The sequence below is a fragment of the Salmo salar genome, chromosome ssa12 (assembly GCF_905237065.1).
Source record: "Salmo salar chromosome ssa12, Ssal_v3.1, whole genome shotgun sequence".
Taxonomy (NCBI): domain Eukaryota; kingdom Metazoa; phylum Chordata; class Actinopteri; order Salmoniformes; family Salmonidae; genus Salmo; species Salmo salar.
The window spans coordinates 13760003-13776448 of NC_059453.1; the positions used below are offsets into that span (position 1 = coordinate 13760003).

At 37.9% G+C, this 16446-nt stretch overlaps 1 long non-coding RNA gene across 3 annotated transcripts in view; it reads left to right on the plus strand.

Moving 5' to 3' along the window:
- LOC106594610 (uncharacterized) overlaps window positions 1–8224 on the plus strand; it is a 35080-nt gene extending 26856 nt beyond the window's left edge. Inside the window, exons 1-3 of one of the 3 annotated variants that reach the window (XR_006757881.1) lie at window positions 5668–5941; window positions 7390–7460; window positions 7769–8224. This is a non-coding gene — a long non-coding RNA (uncharacterized lncRNA). Of the gene's footprint in view, window positions 1–5667; window positions 5942–7383; window positions 7461–7768 lie in introns of those variants that run through there. The other 2 variants (XR_006757882.1, XR_006757880.1) reach the window with 2 other exon arrangements.
- Window positions 8225–16446: the final 8222 nt, after the last annotated feature.

The window sequence follows — 16446 nt, forward strand, 5'->3', positions numbered from 1 at the left end:
TACCATGTGACTACAGATCTCTCTAACAGAATGATATTAATATACCATGTGACTACAGATCTAACAGAATGATAATCATTTACCATGTGACTACAGATCTCTCTAACAGAATGATATTAATACACCATGTGACTACAGATCTCTCTAACAGAATGATATTAATATACCATTTGACTACAGATCTAACAGAATGATATTAATATACCATGTGACTATATGTCTCTCGGAACAATATTAATATACCATGTGACTACAGATCTCTCTAACAGAATGATATTAATATACCATGTGACTACAGGTCTCTCTAACAGAATGATATTAATATACCATGTGACTACAGATCTCTCAGAATGATATTAATCCAACATGTGACTACAGATCTCTCTAACAGAATGATATTAATATACCATGTGACTACAGATCTAACAGAATGATATTAATATACCATGTGACTACAGATCTCTCTAACAGAATGATATTAATATACCATGTGACTACAGATCTAACAGAATTATATTAATACACCATGTGACTACAGGTCTCTCTAACAGAATGATATTAATATACCATGTGACTACAGATCTAACAGAATGATATTAATATACCATGTTACAACAGATCTCTCTAATAGAATGATATTAATACACCATGTGACTACAGATCCATCTAACAGAATGATATTAATATACCATGTGACTACAGATCTAACAGAATGATATTAATATACCATGTGACTATATGTCTCTCGGAACAATATTAATATACCATGTGACTACAGGTCTCTCTAACAGAATGATATTAATATACCATGTGACTACAGCTCTGTCTAACATAATTATATTAATTTACCATGTGACTACAGATCTAACAGAATGATATTAATATACCATGTGACTACAGATCTCTCTAACAGAATGATATTTAAACACCATGTGACTACAGATCTTTCTAACAGAATGATATTAATATACCATGTGACTACAGGTCTCTATAACAGAATGATATTAATATACCATGTGACTACAGATCTAACAGAATGATATTAATATACCATGTGACTATAGGTCTCTCTAACAGAATGATATTAATATACCATGTGACTACAGGTCTCTCTAACAGAATGATATTAATATACCATGTGACTACAGATCTAACAGAATGATATTAATATACCATGTGACTACAGATCTCTCTAACAGAATGATATTTAAACACCATGTGACTACAGATCTTTCTAACAGAATGATATTAATATACCATGTGACTACAGGTCTCTCGGAACGATATTAATATACCATGTGACTACAGGTCTCTATAACAGAATGATATTAATATACAATGTGACTACAGGTCTCTCGGAATGATATTAATATACCATGTGACTACAGGTCTCTCTAACAGAATGATATTAATATACCATGTGACTACAGATCTCTCTAACAGAATGATATTAATATACCATGTGACTACAGGTCTCTCGGAACGATATTAATATAACATGTGACTACAGATCTCTCTAACAGAATGATATTAATATACCATGTGACTACAGATCTCTCTAACAGAATGATATTAATATACCATGTGACTACAGATCTCTCTAACAGAATGATATTAATATACCATGTGACTACAGATCTCTCTAACAGAATGATATTAATATACCATGTGACTACAGATCCCTCTAACAGAATGATATTAATATACCATGTGACTACAGATCTCTCTAACAGAATGATATTAATATACCATGTGACTAAAGGTCTCTCTAACATAATGATATTAATATACCATGTGACTACAGGTCTCTCGGAACGATATTAATATACCATGTGACTACAGGTCTCTCTAACAGAATGATATTAATATACCATTTGACTACAGATCTCTCTAAGAGAATGATATTAATACACCATGTGACGACAGATCTCTCTAACATAATGATATTAATATACCATATGACTACAGGTCTCTCGGAACGATATTAATATACCATGTGACTACAGGTCTCTCGGAACGATATTAATATACCATGTGACTACAGGTCTCTCTAACAGAATGATATTAATACACCATGTGACTACAGATCTCTCTAACAGAATGATATTAATACACCATGTGACTACAGATCTAACAGAATGATATTAATATACCATGTGACTACAGATCTCTCTAACAGAATGATATTAATATACCATGTGACTACAGATCTAACAGAATGATATTCATTTACCATGTGACTACAGATCTCTCTAACAGAATGATATTAATATACCATGTGACTACAGATCTAACAGAATGATATTCATTTACCATGTGACTACAGATCTCTCTAACAGAATGATATTAATACACCATGTGACTACAGATCTCTCTAACAGAATGATATTAATATACCATTTGACTACAGATCTAACAGAATGATATTAATATACCATGTGACTATATGTCTCTCGGAACAATATTAATATACCATGTGACTACAGATCTCTCTAACAGAATGATATTAATATACCATGTGACTACAGGTCTCTCTAACAGAATGATATTAATATACCATGTGACTACAGATCTCTCAGAATGATATTAATCCAACATGTGACTACAGATCTCTCTAACAGAATGATATTAATATACCATGTGACTACAGATCTAACAGAATGATATTAATATACCATGTGACTACAGATCTCTCTAACAGAATGATATTAATATACCATGTGACTACAGATCTAACAGAATTATATTAATACACCATGTGACTACAGGTCTCTCTAACAGAATGATATTAATATACCATGTGACTACAGATCTAACAGAATGATATTAATATACCATGTTACAACAGATCTCTCTAATAGAATGATATTAATACACCATGTGACTACAGATCCATCTAACAGAATGATATTAATATACCATGTGACTACAGATCTAACAGAATGATATTAATATACCATGTGACTATATGTCTCTCGGAACAATATTAATATACCATGTGACTACAGGTCTCTCTAACAGAATGATATTAATATACCATGTGACTACAGCTCTGTCTAACATAATTATATTAATTTACCATGTGACTACAGATCTAACAGAATGATATTAATATACCATGTGACTACAGATCTCTCTAACAGAATGATATTTAAACACCATGTGACTACAGATCTTTCTAACAGAATGATATTAATATACCATGTGACTACAGGTCTCTATAACAGAATGATATTAATATACCATGTGACTACAGGTCTCTCGGAATGATATTAATATACCATGTGACTACAGATCTCTCAGAATGATATTAATCCACCATGTGACTACAGATCTCTCTAACAGAATGATATTAATATACCATGTGACTACAGATCTAACAGAATGATATTAATATACCATGTGACTACAGATCTCTCTAACAGAATGATATTAATATACCATGTGACTACAGATCTAACAGAATTATATTAATACACCATGTGACTACAGGTCTCTCTAACAGAATGATATTAATATACCATGTGACTACAGATCTAACAGAATGATATTAATATACCATGTTACAACAGATCTCTCTAACAGAATGATATTAATACACCATGTGACTACAGATCTCTCTAACAGAATGATATTAATATACCATGTGACTACAGGTCTCTCGGAACTATATTAATATAACATGTGACTACAGATCTCTCTAACAGAATGATATTAATATACCATGTGACTACAGGTCTCTCGGAACTATATTAATATAACATGTGACTACAGATCTCTCTAACAGAATGATATTAATATACCATGTGACTACAGATCTCTAACAGAATGATATTAATATACCATGTGACTACAGGTCTCTCTAACAGATTGATATTAATATACCATGTGACTACAGGTCTCTCTAACATAATGATATTAATATACCATGTGACTACAGATCTCTCTAACAGAATGATATTAATATACCATGTGACTATAGGTCTCTCTAACAGAATGATATTAATATACCATGTGACTACAGGTCTCTCTAACAGAATGATATTAATATACCATGTGACTACAGGTCTCTCGGAACGATATTAATATACCATGTGACTACAGGTCTCTCTAACAGAATGATATTAATATACCATGTGACTACAGATCTAACAGAATGATATTAATATACCATGTGACTACAGATCTCTCTAACAGAATGATATTAATATACCATGTGACTACAGGTCTCTCTAACAGATTGATATTAATATACCATGTGACTACAGATCTCTCTAACAGAATGATATTAATACACCATGTGACTACAGATCTAACAGAATGATATTAATACACCATGTCACTACAGGTCTCTCTAACAGAATGATATTAATATACCATGTGACTACAGATCTAACAGAATGATATTAATACACCATGTGACTACAGATCTCTCTAACAGAATGATATTAATATACCATGTGACTACAGATCTCTCTAACAGAATGATATTAATATACCATGTGACTACAGATCTAACAGAATGATATTAATATACCATGTGACTATAGGTCTCTCTAACAGAATGATATTAATATACCATGTGACTACAGATCTAACAGAATGATATTAATATACCATGTGACTACAGATCTCTAACAGAATTATATTAATATACCATGTGACTACAGATCTCTCTAACATAACGATATTAATATACCATGTGACTACAGATCTAACAGAATGCTATTAATATACCATGTGACTACAGATCTAACAGAATTATATTAATATACCATGTGACTACAGGTCTCTCAGAATGATATTAATATACCATGTGACTACAGATCTAACAGAATGATATTAATATACCATGTGACTACAGATCTAACAGAATGATATTAATATACCATGTGACTACAGATCTCTCTAACAGAATGATATTAATACACCATGTGACTACAGGTCTCTCAGAATGATATTAATATACCATGTGACTACAGATCTAACAGAATGATATTAATATACCATGTGACTACAGATCTCTAACAGAATGATATTAATATACCATGTGACTACAGATCTAACAGAATGATATTAATATACCATGTGACTATAGATCTAACAGAATGATATTAATATACCATGTGACTACAGGTCTCTCTAACAGATTGATATTAATATACCATGTGACTACAGATCTCTCTAACAGAATGATATTAATATACCACGTGACTACAGGTCTCTCTAACAGAATGATATTAATATACCATGTGACTACAGGTCTCTCAGAATTATATTAATATACCATGTGACTACAGATCTAACAGAATGATATTAATATAACATGTGACTACAGATCTCTCTAACAGAATGATATTAATACACCATGTGACTACAGGTCTCTCAGAATGATATCGATATACCATGCGACTACAGATCTAACAGAATGATATTAATACACCATGTGACTACAGGTCTCTCAGAATGATATCGATATACCATGCGACTACAGATCTAACAGAATGATATTAATATACCATGTGACCACAGATCCCTCTAACAGAATGATATTAATACACCATGTGACTACAGGTCTCTCAGAATGATATCGATATACCATGCGACTACAGATCTCTAAACAAATACAAGAGATAGTTAGTACATGAGAAAAGCAACAAAGTGAAAATAACGTTCTATTGGACATTCCTTCATTTTAGAACAAGAATTGTGACTGAAGGGGAATTCCAGATTGGTGTAGTCATAGCTGTACTGCTTGTATTATTATCCTGTCATAGTAATGGTTTGTATCTGGCACTAAGCAGTAGTGAACTATGAATGGGTGTGGTGCCTCTCAGCTTGGTTTCAGTTAAGGGAAAATGAAACTTAAATCCTCACCATCACAATATCATCATCAACAACATTAACTGAGGCAGCAGAGACAGACGGGACAAAGTAACAGGTAGGTGTTGAATGGTTTAATTTTATGAAATCAAGGATACCTGAACAATGTGTATGATAGGATACACGCTAACGTCCCAAGTACTGCTTTGTAAATGAGGAAAACATGGGGACATTCCTATATCTAGGAGATATGGACACATAAAAACTACCTACATAACTACCACAAAACTACCTACATACCTCCATTCATTTTTTTAAATGGTACCAGTTACTTTAGATGAGTCCCGTCACATACCATCGTGCTTGTGAGAATCTCCCCTTTCCATAGTGGGGTCATACTAGTGTGTAGCCCAAACCGTTCAGACTCTACAGACAGAAGTTGGTACATCGGCGGTACTGACTTCAGGCGAGTCTGTTAACACGTCTGGGGTTCGTAGAGAAAAACGAAGAACATCGTTTGTAGGCCAAACCGTTCAGACGCTACAGCCGTTTTAGTGAGAAGACCGATTTTCGCGATGCCTCATGGTCTGACAAACACCGCTGTATCTCGACGACCTTCCTCCACCGCAGATGCAGAATTCCGATATAGGCGGATTTGGTAGATTGAGAAGCATTGGAAAACAGAAAGGAAAACGCTGCACACTTTTCCATGACTTTGCCTACATCTCCAGCACCTGCGGAAAGTGCATGGACGTGCGTATGTTCTTCAGTTTTGAGATTGAGAAGCAGCCCATGCGAAACAACACATACAGTATCTTTAACTTAAAGTGATGGCTTTTAATGGGGATTTTTTTATTATGTAATGTAGATTGAAGCAAGGGTGAATCAATAGACTCGTTGTTTATTGTGAAACAGTTTGTTCTGTTTAATCTGTTATTGTGTTCTATGTTTATTATGTTCCATGTTCTGTGTTTATTCTGTCCTATGTTAATTCTCTTCTGTTCTGTGTTTTATTCTGTTCTATGTTAATTCTCTTCTGTTCTGTGTTTATTCTGTTCTATGTTTATTCTCTTCTGTTCTGTGTTTATTCTGTTCTGTGTTTATTCTGTTCTGTGTTTTATTCTGTTCTATGTTAATTCTCTTCTGTTCTGTGTTTATTCTGTTCTATGTTTATTCTCTTCTGTTCTGTGTTTATTCTGTTCTGTGTTTATTCTGTTCTATGTTAATTCTCTTCTGTTCTGTGTTTATTCTGTTCTGTGTTTATTCTCTTCTGTTCTGTGTTTATTCTGTCCTATGTTAATTCTATTCTGTTCTGTGTTTATTCTGTTCTATGTTAATTCTCTTCTGTTCTGTGTTTATTCTGTTCTATGTTTATTCTCTTCTGTTCTGTGTTTATTCTGTTCTGTGTTTATTCTGTTCTATGTTAATTCTCTTCTGTTCTGTGTTATTTCTTCTTTATGATCTATGTTTATTCTTTTCTATGTTCATTGTTTATTCTGTTCTATGTTCATTGTTTAACCAGTAAACAACATCACTTCATTGTCTAATTTCAATGCTGTATTGTAGACACCCTCTTCATTGAGTTGAATTGAGATCAGGAATGACAACAGAGGAAAAGTACAACATTATGTCTTCAGGTGAGTGCTTTACCATGATTAAAACCCAAACTTCCCTTTCATATGGAAGAGGACAGTTCAGTAGTGATGCTGTACTATTGTAGTGTAACAGCTTCCCTATCCTATAGGAGAGGACAGTTCAGTAGTGATACTCTACTATTGTAGTCCAACAGAATGGGGGACATAAAACTGATAGGGATGCCAAAGTAAAAGATAACCACTTGTTTCGTTTTTATTCTTTAAAGTATCAATAAATGACAGATCTGCTGAATACTGTTAAATGCAGCAGAATCTAAATGATTAATACTCTGTGTGTATGTGTGTCACAGCTGCTGATATGCCAGATTGTGGGCCGATGGTGGTTATTGTTGGATTCCTGGCGTTAATCATTGGAATCGTTGCTGGAGTGAAACTGAAGGAGGCCATAGACCAGTTCATTCAACAACATCAATGGAAGGTCATTGCCTTGCTCACTGTTTTTGTTGTTGTTTGTATCGTGGTGGTTCTGAACTTGAAGAAACAGGAAGTATAGAGGGACATTAATCCCATTGAGAACTTGTGGTCAATCCTCAAGAGGCGGGTGGACAAACAAAAACCCACAAATTCTGACAAACTCCAAGCATTGATTATGCAAGAATGGGCTGCCAGTCAGGATGTGGCCCAGAAGTTAATTGACAGCATGCCAGGGCAGATTGCAGAGGTCTTGAAAAAGAAGGGTCAACACTGCAAATATTGATTCTTTGCATCAACTTCATGTAATTGTCAATAAAAGCCTTTGACACTTATGAAATGCTTGTAATTATACTTCAGTATTCCATAGTAGCATCTGACAAAAATATCTAAAGACACTGAAGCAGCAAACTTTGTGAAAATTAATATTTGTGTCATTCTCAAAACTTTTGGCTACGACTGTACAGTGCCTTGGGAAAGTATTCAGACCCCTTGACTTTTTCCAGAATTTGTGAGGTTACAGCCTTATTCTAAAATGTATTAAATCGTTTTTCCCCCTCATCAATCTACACATAATACCCAATAATCACAGAGCAAAAACAGTTTTTTAGATTTTTTTTGCTAATTTATTAAAAATAATAAACAGAAATTTCACATTTATATAAGTATTCAGCAATTACAGCCTTGAGTCTTCTATCGTATGACGCTACAAGCTTGGCACACCTGTATTTGGGGAGTTTATCACATTTTTCACTTCAAATCCACATTTTCTCCATGCTTCACAGTAGGGATGGTGCCAGGTTTCTTCCAGAAGTGAGGCTTGGCAATCAGGCCAGAGAATCTTGTTACTCATGGTCTGAGAGTCTTACGGTACCTTTTGGCAAACTCCAAGCTGACATGTGCCTTTTACTGAGGAGTGGCGTCCGTCTGGCCACTCTACCATAAAGGCCTGATTGGTGGAGTACTATAGAGATGGTTGTCCTTCTGGAAGGTTCTCCCATCTCCACAGAAGAGCTCTAGAGCTCTGTCAGAGTGACCATCAGATTCTTGGTCACCTCCTTGACCAAGGCCCTTCCCCCGATTGCTCAGTTTGGCCTGGCTGCCAGCTCTAGGAAGAGTCTTGGTGTTTCTAAACTTTTTCCATTTAAGAATGATGGAGGCCACTGTGGGACATTCCACGATGCAGGCAATTTTTGGTACCCTTCCCCAGATCTGTGCCTCGACACAATCCTGTCTCTGAGCTCTATGGACAATTCCTTCAACCTCATGGCTTGGTTTTTGCTCTGACATACACGATCAACTGTGGGACCTTATATAGACAGGTGTGTGCCTTTCCAAATCATGTCCAATCAATTGAATTTACCACAAGTGGACTCCAATGAAGTTGTAGAGGAAGATAAATGGAAATAGGATGCACCGGAGCTCAATTTTGAGTCTCATAGAAACATTTTAAAAAATATATATTTTATGAGCAAAAATGTCTAAGAACCTGTTTTTGCTTTGTTATCATGGGGTATTGTGATGTCATTATGGGGTATTGGGATCTCATTATGGGGTAAAAAGGGGGGTATTGTGTGTAGATTGCTGAGGACATGTTTTTATTTAATCCATTTTAGAATAAGGCTGTAACGTAACAAAATGTGGAAATTGTCAAGGGGTCTGAATACTTTCCGAAGGCACTGTACCTGTGTAAAAGTCAATTTAGCTTACAAAACATTTGCTTAGCAACCGGACACAAACACAATCTGTTGAACATATGTGAAGGTTACGGAAAAGCCAGTATGTTTGGCAATGACACAGATTAAAACCCATTCTGTTTAGCTAACATTACACTGTTGTAAAAATGACACGGATTATAAACCCATTCTGTTTAGTTAACATTACACTGTTGTAAAAATGACACAGATTATAAACCGGCCTCCTTCAGCTCCTTTGTCTGTCTCACAGGTACCCAGGTGAAGTTGACTTTCAGAAGGATGTTTGTGTTGTGGAGGTACATGTGGGTTTTTTCCCAAAAGGCACCCTATTCACTTTATAGTGCACTAGGGTCCTGGTAGAAAGTAGTGCACTAGGGTCCTGGTAGAAAGTAGTGCACTAGGGTCCTGGTAGAAAGTAGTGCACTATTAAGGGAATATGGTGCCATTTGTGACTCATCCTACATGAGCCGATGTCTCTTCTAAATCCAACACAACACATCCCTGAGTACCACTCTTAATGTTTTCAAGCATGGTGGTGGCAGCATCATGTTATGGGAATGCTTGTCATTGACAAGGACTAGGGAGTTTTTTTATGATAAAGAAACAGAATAGGTCAAAATCCTAGAGGAAAACCTGGTTCAGTCTGCTTTCCAACAGATACTAGGAGACATTCACCTAAAACAAAAGGCCAAATATACCCTGGAGTTGCTTACCAAGACGACATTGAATGTTCTTGAGTGGCCTAGTTACAGTTTTGACTTAAATAGGCTTGAAAATCTATGGCAAGACTTGAAAATGGCTGTCTACAACAACCAACTTGACAGAGCTTGAAGAATTTAAAAAATGAATCATGTGTGCAATCCAGGTCTATAAAGCTCTTAGAGACTTACCTAGAAACTGCCAAAGATGATTCTAAAATATATTGACTCAGGGTGCTGAAAACTTAAGTACATGTCATTTTTCTGTATTTCTTTTTTTAATACATTTGCAAAGATTTCTAAAAAGAAGTTTTCACTTTGTCATTGTGGGGTATAGTGTGTAGATGGGTGATCGAATTTTAAAATCAGTTTTCAATACAACAAAATGTAGAATACTTTCTGAAGGTACTGTATTCCACATTTTGACAAGGCTACTAGGCTACAAGGCTACTAGGCTACTTTTGCCTTCTTCCAATGAAATACTTCAACCACTAGCAACTGTGCATGTACATGGTGTAACGTTTGCGGGGAGGAAAGCACATTCTCACGTCATGTTCAGTTTCTTTTGCGTGAAAACTGGCGCACGCACATTTTAGCGTCTATTTTCTATGTGCCCACGGTTTATAGATGAGTTCCCAGCTGAGGAAGATAGAGGAGATGGTGAAGCAGAATGGACACTATTACACCAAGGAGATGTACCAGGAGGCTCAGAGGAAGATCAGAGAGGAGGAGGAGAGGAAATAGGAGGAGGAAGCTAGATAACAGGAGGAGGAGAGGAAATAGGAGGAGGAAGCTAGATAACAGGAAGAGGAGAAGTTAAGAGAAGATTAAAGTAAAATGGGAGAAAGAGAAAGTCTGAAGTTTCTAAGTGGAAAATACAAACTCTAGAAGCCTTTTTAAAACTGTATTTAAAAATACACTACAAATTTGCAACAAAAGAGTGATCAAATTAAGATCCTATATCTGTACATAATTAAATTCTCAAAGTAAACCATGTTTGAAATGGTACACTGGTTTAATTAAAAACCACTATCCTCTGTATTAGAACATGTTAATGATTCTAGTGGTCCCGTGTGGCTCAGTTGGTAGAGCATGGTGTTTGCAACGCCAGGGTTGTGGGTTCGATTCCCACGGGGGGACCAGTACGGAAAAAATGTATGAAATGTATGCATTCACTACTGTAAGTCGCTCTGGATAAGAGCGTCTGCTAAATGACTAAAATGTAAATTCTGAGAGATCAGAAAAGAATAGGAGGAACTATAGAAGTGTGGTTTGCATGTTGCTGGAGGAACTGGTTTTATGATGCAGAGGTGGCCAACAACTCTCACATTACTGAGCTGCCGGCTTGACACACACACTCACACACACAGTTTTGGAAAACTCCTAGCTCTGCCTTATTAATAATCTTGTGGTATCTACCTGTAGAGTAATTGTTAGGTATGACAGCAGCATTTCAAGAGAAACAAACTAATACATTTGTCACACTCATTTGTGTTGCCTTTAAGTTTGCTACAAACGTGTCAAATGTTTCTGGGCTTATTTTGTTAAAATTACAAAACAATTATGCCTATTTTATTTTATTTGACATGATATCCAATATCAATGACTAAGGAGATGCAGTACTACATATTTTCTATTGAAGAAATACTGTTGTGGGTCAAACACAAAGGGGATTCCAGTTCAACTAAGATGAACAAAAGTGTTGGTAGAACATCAAATCGTTAATCTGACATAAATTCATATCATACTACATTTGAGTCATTTAGCAGATGCTTTTTTCCAGAGCGATTTACAGGAGAGTTTTGGGTTAAGTGCCTTGATCAAGGGCATATCGACAGATTTTTCACCTAGTCGGCTCGGGGATTCCAACCGACGACCTTTTAGTTACTGGCCCAACATTTAACCGCTAGGCAACGTCACCCTCATATCACAATACCTTAAATATCCATACTTTTATATGTCATAAGATCTCATTTCTATATAAAGAACTTATTGATGGGAACAAAACATTTCATTAGTAGCTGTAACTTCTGTGGTCAGGAGATGAAACATTCAATCAGCATTCAACATTCAACCAAAAACACCTTATTCAATCTATTGTTTGGCCCAAAAAAACGCTGCAGCTAGTATTGCTAACCCACCTGCAACCGTTGCTAATAAGAAAAGTTCCCCCTCCTCCTGTCTCTTCTTCTCTTCTATTTCCTTCTGCCACCTTTCCTGTCTCTTCTCTTATTTTATTCTTCTCCTCCTTTCTCTGTGCATTCCTTAATAACTTCTCCTCCATCCTCCACACCACTTCCTCTCTCCTCTCTAATTCCCTCTCCCTCTCATTCATCTCCTCCTTTCTCTTCCTTCTCTCCTGGTACCTCTCCTCTAGGTAGTGTCCTCCTCCATCTCTTCTATCTTCTTCAGCAGCTCTGTGACCTGAGTGGTGTGGACCTCTGACTTACTGTTGAGAGCATAATGCCCTCCTCCACACACACTGATTGGTTGTTTAGTTGTTTCAGTCCTCTCAAAGTCCTCCCATTGCTTCCTGGTTAGTTTTTCTCTTCCGGTAAATAACACAATGGTGTATCTCAAGGCCTACTCACCAAAGTTTTCCTGGATCCACGGTGAAGCGTTCCTGTCTTCCTGTGTGAATCTCTCCAGCCTGATAACCAGAAGGAACACGTTGGGGCCTGGAGAAGAGAGAGAGAGATGCACCTTTTCATTTCCTCATTCAGTTGTTCTTCAGTCAGTGTTGTGCTGTAAATCCCAGGAGTGTCAATCACAGTGTCAATCACTCCTCCCCTCCACCTCTCTTTTCCCCAACACACACTTCCCTGATCCAGTCTCCTCTCTAAACACCTCTCTCCCCAGGATGGTGTTTCTTGTTGCACTCTTCCCTGATCCAGGCGTACCCAGCAGAACTATCCTCATATTGGTGGAATCTGTTGTAGAACCAGTTTATCAAAGGACATAAACAAAGTTATGTAATCAAACCTGATTGATCAGTAGACATTCACAATGCAACACTATAATATAATACTATAATACTCTAAGGCAATGTGACAGGTATGAACAGGTCAATGTGACAGGTATGAACAGGTAAATGTGACAGGTATGAACAGGTAAATGTGACAGGTATGAACAGGTCAATGTGACGGGTATGAACAGGTCAATGTGACGGGTATGAACAGGTCAATGTGACGGTTATGAACAGGTCAATGTGACGGGTATGAACAGGTCAATGTGACAGGTATGAACAGGTCAATGTGACGGGTATGAACAGGTCAATGTGACAGGTATAAACAGGTCAATGTGACGGGTATGAACAGGTCAATGTGACAGGTATGAACAGGTCAATGTGACGGGTAAGAACAGGTCAATGTGACGGGTATAAACAGGTCAATGTGACAGGTAAGAACAGGTCAATGTGACGGGTATAAACAGGTCAATGTGACAGGTAAGCACAGGTCAATGTGACGGGTATAAACAGGTCAATGTGACGGGTACATGTAGCCATCAAAACAACACAATATTAGAATGTAGCCATCAAAACAACACAGTTGTAGAATGTAGCCATCAAAACAACACAATATTAGAATGTAGCCATCAAAACAACACAATATTAGAATGTAGCCATCAAAACAACACAGTTGTAGAATGTAGCCATCAAAACAACACAATATTAGAATGTAGCCATCAAAACAACACAATATTAGAATGTAGCCATCAAAACAACACAGTTGTAGAATGTAGCCATCAAAACAACACAATATTAGAATGTAGCCATCAAAACAACACAATATTAGAATGTAGCCATCAAAACAACACAGTTGTAGAATGTAGCCATCAAAACAATACAATATTAGAATGTAGCCATCAAAACAACACAATATTAGAATGTAGCCATCAAAACAACACAGTTGTAGAATGTAGCCATCAAAACAACACAATATTAGAATGTAGCCATCAAAACAACACAATATTAGAATGTAGCCATCAAAACAACACAATTGTCACGTCCTGACCAGTATAGGGGTTATTTGAATTTGTAGGTTGGTCAGGACGTGGCAGAGGGTATTTGTTTTATGTGGTTCGGGGGTTATGTGTATTGTAGAGGGGTGTTTTATTTTTGTATTACGGGGTTTTGGTGTATGTTCTGGGTTTTGTATTCTAGGTTGGTTTTCTAGTTTGTTTATTTCTGTGTGGTCTGTGTGGCTCCCGATCAGGAACAGCTGTACGTCGTTGTTCCTGATTGGGAGTCATATATTAGTTGCTTGTTTTCACCTGGGGATTTGTGGGTAGTTGTATTTCGCACTGCTGTTATTATTTAGCCTGTGAAACTGTCGGTCTGTCGTTCTCTGTTTTCTTGTTTTTCTCGTGTTCACATTTAGTTAATAAAATAATATGATGAACATGCAACCCGCTGCGCCTTGGTCCTCTCTATTCCTACGACAGCCATTACAACAATATTAGAATGTATCCATTAAAACAACACAATATTAGAATGTAGCCATCAGAACAACACAGTTGTAGAATGTAGCCATCAAAACAACACAGTATTAGAATGTAGCCATCAAAACAACACAGTATTAGAATGTAGCCATCAAAACAACACAATATTAGAATGTAGCCATCAAAACAACACAATATTAGAATGTAGCCATCAAAACAACACAGTATTAGAATGTAGCCATCAAAACAACACAATATTAGAATGTAGCCATCAAAACAACACAATTATTACATTACATTTAAGTCATTTAGCAGACGCTCTTATCCAGAGCGACTTACAAATTGGTGCATTCACCTTATGATATCCAGTGGAACAACCACTTTACAATAGTGCATCTAAATCTTTTAAGGGGGGGGGGGGTTAGAAGGATTACTTTATCCTATCCTAGGTATTCCTTAAAGAGGTGGGGTTTCAGGTGTCTCCGGAAGGTGGTGATTGACTCCGCTGTCCTGGCGTCGTGAGGGAGCTTGTTCCACCATTGGGGTGTCAGAGCAGCGAACAGTTTTGACTGGGCTGAGCGGGAACTGTGCTTCCTCAGAGGTAGGGGGGCCAGCAGGCCAGAGGTGGATGAACGCAGTGCCCTTGTTTGGGTGTAGGGCCTGATCAGAGCCTGAAGGTATGGAGGTGCCGTTCCCTTCACAGCTCCGTAGGCAAGCACCATGGTCTTGTAGCGGATGCGAGCTTCAACTGGAAGCCAGTGGAGAGAGCGGAGGAGCGGGGTGACGTGAAAGAACTTGGGAAGGTTGAACACCAGACGGGCTGCGGCGTTCTGGATGAGTTGTAGGGGTTTAATGGCACAGGCAGGGAGCCCAGCCAACAGCGAGTTGCAGTAATCCAGACGGGAGATGACAAGTGCCTGGATTAGGACCTGCGCCGCTTCCTGTGTGAGGCAGGGTCGTACTCTGCGAATGTTGTAGAGCATGAACCTACAGGATCGGGTCACCGCCTTGATGTTAGTGGAGAACGACAGGGTGTTGTCCAGGATCACGCCAAGGTTCTTAGCACTCTGGGAGGAGGACACAAGGGAGTTGTCAACCGTGATGGCGAGATCATGGAACGGGCAGTCCTTCCCCGGGAGGAAGAGCAGCTCCGTCTTGCCGAGGTTCAGCTTGAGGTGGTGATCCGTCATCCACACTGATATGTCTGACAGACATGCAGAGATGCGATTCGCCGCCTGGTTATCAGAAGGGGGAAAGGAGAAGATTAATTGTGTGTCGTCTGCATAGCAATGATAGGAGAGACCATGTGAGGATATGACAGAGCCAAGTGACTTGGTGTATAGCGAGAATAGGAGAGGGCCTAGAACAGAGCCCTGGGGGACACCAGTGGTGAGAGCGCATGGTGCGGAGACAGATTCTCGCCACGCCACCTGGTAGGAGCGACCTGTCAGGTAGGACGCAGTCCAAGCGTGGGCCGCGCCGGAGATGCCCAACTCGGAGAGGGTGGAGAGGAGGATCTGATGGTTCACAGTATCAAAGGCAGCAGATAGGTCTAGAAGGATGAGAGCAGAGGAGAGAGAGTTAGCTTTAGCAGTGCGGAGAGCCTCCGTGACACAGAGAAGAGCAGTCTCAGTTGAATGCCCAGTCTTGAAACCTGACTGATTAGGATCAAGAAGGTTATTCTGAGAGAGATAGCAGGAGAGCTGGCCAAGGACGGCACAT